The sequence below is a fragment of the Hyperoodon ampullatus genome, assembly GCF_949752795.1.
Source record: "Hyperoodon ampullatus genome assembly, chromosome: X".
NCBI classification, from domain to species: Eukaryota; Metazoa; Chordata; class Mammalia; order Artiodactyla; family Ziphiidae; genus Hyperoodon; species Hyperoodon ampullatus.
Window position 1 is genome coordinate 48,431,921 of NC_136913.1, and position 7,320 is coordinate 48,439,240.

Sequence of the window (7,320 nt, forward strand, 5' to 3'; positions counted from 1 at the left end):
TTTTAATGTATCGTTGAATTCGGTTTGCTAGTATTTTGATGAGGATTTTTATGTCTATGTTCGTCAGTGATATTGGCCTGTAATTCTCTTTTTCCGTGGTATCTTTGTCTGTTTTTGGTATCAGGGTGATGACGACCTCATAGAATGAGCTTGGGAGTATTCCTTCCTCTGCAGTTTTTTTGGAATAGTTCCAGAAGATAGGTGTTAACTCTTCTCAAAATGTTTGATAGAATTTGCTTGTGAAGCCATCTGGTCCTGGACTTTTGTTTGTTGGGAGTTTTAAAATCAGTTTCAATTTCAGTACTTGTGATTGGTCTGTTCATATTTTCTACTTCTTCCTGGTTCAGTCTTGGGAGATTGTACCTTTCTAAGAATTTGTCCATTTCTTCTAGGTTGTCCATTTTATTGGCATATAGTTGCTTATAGTAGTCTCTTATGATCCTTTGTTTTTCTGTGGTGTCTGTTGTAATTTCTCCTTTTTCATTTCTAATTTTGATTTGAGCCCTCTCTTTTTTTTTCTTGATGAGTCTGGCTAAAGGTTTATCAATTTTGTTTATCTTTTCAAAGAACCAGCTTTTAATTTCATTGATGTTTCCTATTGTTACAGACATAAACCCTGCTGAATCTGTAACAAGGCCTGCATTGCTCTAGGGTTTGACATTGCCAATAACTTATCAGCAGTCTGCATCTGTGCAGCAAGGTCAGGGTTCTGGCTTAGTGACTGCATCATGCTTCTCATGTAGGGGGCAGACAACATATTTTGCATAAGTTGTGAGTTTTCAGTTATTTGTTGCAACAAGCTTTGCATTCCTGGTGTGTTGAACATACTTGCTCTTACTCCAGGCCCCAAATTTGGCACAGAACTCTGCCCAGCAGTGCCACTGACAGCACTACCACTAGTGCCTCCTAGGCACTTCTGAGTGCCTCCCTCAGAAGCTGATGAATTCTGAGAAGCCTGTGGAGCCCACGTTTTGGGTAATCGATCTCTATTTTCTGTACGGGCAGGTTAACTACCTTCACCTGAGGATATATTGCTCACTAAGGAAGAAAATGGATTACCACCAAACTGTTCTTGTGCAGCACTCAGCATTGGTTCCTGAATATCTGGGTACATGCACCATAAAGTATTGTAGTATCCTCTGGGATGCTTCCTAGGTTGGTCAAGGCTCGGTCCTGGTTTCTCATTATTTCCTGCATCATTGCTGTATTCTTGGCAAGTTCCAATGTGTGTCTCATAATATCTGGATTATTCAGCATATAACTAATTTCTGGATTTCTCTGTATCAACTGCTGCATTTGTGGATTGGCCATAATTAACTGCCTCTTCAGGTCAGGATTTGAAAGCATGCTCTGGACAAAGGGATTCTCCATGAACTGGACCATTATTTCAGGATTGGACACAAGTTGCTGCTGCACCTGGCTTTGTAGTTCAAAGAAGTTGGTAGTATTCAAACCCAAGCTACTCAGACCTGCAAGTCCTCTAAGGCCACCTAAACCAAAAAGGTTGCTAGCTGCAGAACCAAATGTGGAGTTACTATTAGGAGCTGATGATGTGGTAGCACTGCTTCTACTGGTGTTTTTTTGCTGAGCTGAATGATCCTGAGGTCTGTTTTGTGTTTTGATGACGAGGTGAACAATAAGTACATCGTGAATTCCATGCTGACTCAAAGTATCTTGATCTTCTAAAACTTTTCCAGAAAATATCAACACAAGTTGGTTGGTATGTGATTTGAAACATTTAGAGATTTCTTCCTTGAACTGCAGGGCGGAGCTATTCTTGGACACTGTGAAGTACTCCTTCTTCTTCGGGGTCTTCAGGGTGACTTTCGTGATCTTGCGTTCTGTGGAGGCAGCGGTGGCAGGGGGGCCGGCACCTTCGGCAGCGGTGGTGCTGTCCTGGGAGCTTGGAGGGCTGAGACTTTCATCATTCTTGGCCAAGGGACAGCAGTGCCTCAGGTGTGCAGGAGAGAGTGGGCGAGCAAAGGGAAGCCAGGCAACACCTGAGCTGGCCGGCTGGGACAGCGGAGAATGTGGGGCACACTGCCTCAGTGACAGCTGGGTGCAGGGCCGCCGTGGCAGGCTAGGGGGCACAGAGCTCAGTGTGGGTTCCAGCGCAGGCCCTCAGCACTTTAAACATGTAATCACCATTGTATCTGATAAGAAATCGGCTGTTAATTTTTATTGAGAATCCCTTATATATGATGAGTCATTTATCTCCTATTGCTTTCAAGATTTTCTTCTTGTCTTTATCTTTTAGTGATGTGATTATAATGTGTCTTGGTGTGGATCTCTCTGAATTTAACTCATTGGAGTTCCTTGAGGTTCTTGGATGTATGGATTCATGTATTTGATTAAATTTGTGAAGTTTTAGCTATTTTTAAAAAAAATTATTTATTTAATTTATTTTTGGCTGTGTTGGATCTTTGTTGCTATGTGGGCTTTCTCTAGTTGCGGCGAGTGGAGGCTACTCTTCATTGCGGTGCGTGGGCTTCTCATTGCAGTGGCTTCTCTTGTTGTGGAGCACAGGGTCTAAGTGCATGGGCTTCAGTAGTTGTAGCATGCAGGCTCAGTAGTTGTGGCTCGCAGGCTCTAGAGTGTAGGCTCAGTAGTTGTGGCGCATGGGCTTAGTTGCTCCACGGCATGTGGGATCTTCCTGGACCAGGGCTCGAACCTGTGTCCCTTGCATTGGCAGGTGGATTCTTAACCACTGTGCCACCAGGGAAGCCCCTATTATTTTTTCAAATGTTCTTTTTCTCCATTTCCCTCCCCTTTTGCTTAAACTTCCATTATGCACATGTCGATATGTTTATTACTGTCCCACAGGTCTCCTAGGTCTGAATCATTTTTCTTCATTCTTTTTTCTTTCTGCTCTTCAGATTGGATACTCTAATTGATCTTCTTTTGATGATTCTTTTTTATTCCTGCAAAAATCTACTATTGAATCCCTCTAGTGAATTTTGTATTTCAGTATTTAACGTTACAGCTCCAGAATTTTAATTTTGTTCCTTTGTTTAATTTTTATCTCTTTATTGATATTCTTTATGTATTTAGACATTATTCACATAACTTCCTTAAGCTCTTTGAACATATTTAAGACAGTTGATTTAATATATTTATCTTTAAGTCTACCCTCTGGGCTTCCCTAGGAACAGTTTCAACTGATTGCTTTTTTCCTGTATATGAACCATAGTTTCTTGGGTTTTGGCATGCCTCATTTTTTTGTTGTTGTTGAAAACTGGACATTTGCAATATTATAATGTGTAAATAAATGAACAAACCAAACCACACAAAAACAAACACATAGATATAGAAAACAGAGTAGTGGTTATCAGAGGGGGTGGTATGGGGGGGTAGTGCAAAATGGGTAAGGGGGCTCAACTGTATGGTGCCAGATGGAAAATAAATTTTTGGTGGTGAGCATGTAGGCTATACAGAACTAGAAATATAATGTTGTACACATGAAACTTATATAATGTTATAAATCAGTGTTACCTCAGTAACATATATGTGTGTGTATATGTATGTATATCTAAAATGTGGCAACTCTGGAAGTCAGGTTCTTCCATTTTCCCATGCTTTGTTATTTTTGCTCTTTGTTGTTTTTTTTAATTTAGTGTCTTTTCTGAATTAATTTTGTAAAGCCTGTATTCTTTGTCATGTGTGAGCACTGAAGTCTCTGCTTGGTGAGCAAAGTGGTTAGCTAATGACCAAAAGAGATTCCTTTTTTAAAAAAAAAATAAATTTATTTATTTATTTTTGGCTGAGTTAGGTCTTTGTTGCTGCTCGCGGGCTTTCTCTACTTGCAGCGAGTGGGGTCTACTCTTCATTGCGGTGCCTCGGCTTCTCATTGTGGTGGCTTCTCGTTGCGGGGGATGGGCTCTAGGCATGCTAGCTTCAGTAGTTATGGCTTATGGGCTCTAGAGGGCAGGCTCAGTAGTTGTGGCCCATGGACTTAGTTGCTCTACGGCATGTGGGATTTTCCTGGATCAGGTCTCGAACCCATGTCCCCTGCATTGGCAGGCAGATTCTTAACCACTGTGCCAGCAGGGAAGCCCCCAACAGAGATTCTTTAAATATCTGGAAATAGTAACACTCCTTGTCTTTTCTGAGGGGCTCTGTGTTTTTACTGGTGACATGCTTTTATCAGTTCATCAGGCAGTTTACAACTCTGTCTTGACCTTAACTTCCTACTAGCACAGAGCCTCATTAACAGGCAGAGGTGAGAGCCTAAGGCTTTCTCAGGTATTTCCCCAGTGTACACACAACCTTAGTCATAAACACAGACCTGCATATGCATGTGGCACTCTGATTCCCAGGAATACATTGGAGCTTTTCAAGGACCCTGTGGACATCTCATTTCCCAGCTTTTCATATAAAAATGTAAATTTTCTTTTCAATATTTAAAAAATCTTTCTGGGCATTGGGGTTTTGATAGGAATTCCATTAACCCTGTGTATTAATTGGAGATAATTGACATTTTTACTATAATAGGCTTTCTAAAGCTTGAACATGGTATGTCCCCACATAATTAGGTCTTTGATTTCTTTCTTCAGTTTTGTAGTTTTCAGCATACAAGTATTGTGTGTGTTTTGTTAGGTTAACATCTATTTAATTTTTTGAACAATTGTAATAGGGATTGTGCTTTTAATTTTAGGTTCCACATGTTCATTGCTAGCGTATAGAAATATGTTTGATTTCTGTATGTTTTTCTTGTATACTGTTACTTTGCTGAACTCACTTATTTGTACTAGGTTTTGTGTATGTGAATATCTTGGGATTTTCTATGTAGATTACTTTGCCTTCTGCAAATTTAGACAGTTTTATTTCTATATTTTCAGTATGTATGATTTTTATTTTGTTTTCTTGCCCATTGTACTGGTGAGAACTTCCAGTATAATGTTGAAGTGGTGAAAGTGGAATTCTTGTCTTATTCCATATCTTAGGGGAAAACATTGTCTTTCACCATTTTGTTTAACATTATAGTTTCTTTTTTACATTCTCTGTGTCAAATTAAGAAAATTTCTGTCTATCACTATTATTCTGAGCATTATTTTTTATCATGAATGGATGTTGAATTTTTGTCAAAGGCTTTTCTGTATCAATTGATATGATTATATGATGTTTCTTGTTTAGTCTGTTGATGTGATGGATTACACTGGTTGATTACAAATGTGGAAACAGCCATGTTAGCACTGCATTAGCTTTATTCTTCAAATTTTGATATGATTTATTTTCATTTCCATCCAACTCAATCCAATTCAGTGTATTAAAATTTTTTTTAAAATTATTGAGATACAATACCATATCTTCTTTATCCATTTGTCTATTGATGGACACCTAGGTTGCTTTACTATCTTGGCTATTGTAAATAATGCTGCAATAAACATGAAGTGCACATAACTTTTTGAATTAGTATTTTTGTTTTCTTTGGGTAAATCCCCTGAAGTGGAATTGCTGAATTATATGACAGTTCTATTTTTAAATTTCAAGGAACTTCCATACTGTTTTCCGTACTGGCTGCACCAACTTGTATTTCCACCAACAGTGCTGGAGTGTTCACTTTTCTCCACATCTTCACCAACACTTGTATTTTGTTGTCTTTTTGGTAATAGCTATTCTGACATGTGTGAGGTGGTGTCTCATTGTGATTTTGATTTGAATTTCTCTGATGATTAGTGATGTTGAGCATCTTTTCATGTGTCTGTTGGCCATATGTATGTCTTCTTTGGAAAAATATCTATTTAGGTCCTATGCCCATTTTTTTTAATGTGGTATTATCTTTAAGTACAAAGACTTTTCCAATCATGTCACTTAGAGATCATTTTATCCACTGCTGTGTTTGGCCACCAGTCTCTTGTCTCTCTCCTCAGCAATGGTAAGGCAGATACCCTTTCTATGAGGAAGAGAGATCCATGGTTTGTTGCCTTTGCCAATAACGAAAATGTTGGAGAGCCAGGTGGCAAAGCTGTTGCCACTGGCATCTTTCATACGAACTACATCAAAAGAACCAGGATGTCTCTCCCGGTTAGTGATCACACCAATTCTTCCCAGGTTAGCACCTCCAGTCACCATGCACAGGTTACCAGTGTCAAATTTGATGAAATCAGTAATCTTGCCAGTCTCCGAATCAATTTGAATGGTGTCATTCACCTTGATGAGGGGATCAGGGTAGTGGATGGTGGGAGCATAATGGGTCACCAGATGAGGGATTCCTTTTGTCCCCACAAAGATCTTTCTCACTTTACACAACTTATTCTTGGCCTCCTCAGGTGTAATACAATGAACAGCAAAGCGGCTCTTGGTGCCATATATCAGACGAAAATTCTCTCCAGTCTTGTCAATGCTGATGACATCCATAAAACCAGCAGTAGGTTATATCAGTGCGGACCTTGCCATCAATCCAAATGAAACGCTGCATGCAGATCTTCTTTATTTCATCTATTAGGGCATACTTAAGTCTGTTCCTTAGGAAAATGATTAGGGGGCGACATTCCCTTAGCTTGTGGGGACCAGTAGATGTACGAGGAGTAAACACACCAGTCAGTTTATCCAGCATTCAATGCTTTGGAGCTGCTACATGCTTCAGGTGCTTCTTGGGACCACGAGCCATGGCTGCACTAGGCACGAAAAGAGCCCTATGCCCATTTTTTAAAAAATTAATTAATTTATTTTTGCTGTGTTGGGTCTTCGTTTCTGTGCGAGGGCTTTCTCTAGTTGTGGCAAGCGGGGGCCACTCTTCATCGCAGTGCACGGGCCTCTCACTATCGTGGCCTCTCTTGTTCTGGAGCACAGGCTCCAGACGCGCAGGCTCAGTAGTTGTGGCTCACGGGCCTAGGTGCTCCATGGCATGTGGGATCCTCCCAGACTAGGGCTCGAACCCGTGTCCCCTGCATTAGCAGGCAGATTCTCAACCACTGCGCCACCAGGGAAGCCCCATATGCCCATTTTTTACTTGGGTTTGTTTTTTTGATGTTGAGTTGTATGAGTTCTTTTCATATTTTGCATATTAACCTCTTGTTGGATATATCATTTGCAAATATAATCTCTCATTTCCTTTTCATTTTGTTGATAATTTTTTTCACTGTGCAAAAGCTTTTTATTTTGATGTAGTCCCATTTTGTTTCCCTTGCCTGAGGAGACCTATCCAAAAACACGTTGCTAAGATAAATGTCAGAGAATGTATTGCCTGTGATTCTTCTATGAATTTTATGGTTTCAGGTGTTACATTTAAGTCTTTAATCCATTTTGAGTTTACTTTTGTACATGGTATGAAAAAGTAGTCCAGTTTGTTTTTTTTTGGCATATGGCTGTTTAGTTTTT

At 39.8% G+C, this 7,320-nt stretch overlaps 2 pseudogenes across 2 annotated transcripts; both read right to left on the reverse strand.

Moving 5' to 3' along the window:
- Positions 1 to 601: 601 nt before the first annotated feature.
- Positions 602 to 4,297, reverse strand: LOC307069645 (ubiquilin-1-like; annotated as a pseudogene). Its single transcript has 2 exons — positions 4,286 to 4,297; positions 602 to 2,013 (listed from the first exon to the last, which is right to left on the reverse strand). The product of its transcript is annotated as a ubiquilin-1-like (transcript).
- A 1,526-nt stretch (positions 4,298 to 5,823) lies between these two features.
- On the reverse strand, positions 5,824 to 6,610 carry LOC307069943 (small ribosomal subunit protein eS4-like; annotated as a pseudogene). The gene has a single exon. The product of its transcript is annotated as a small ribosomal subunit protein eS4-like (transcript).
- Between the last annotated feature and the right edge of the window lie 710 nt (positions 6,611 to 7,320).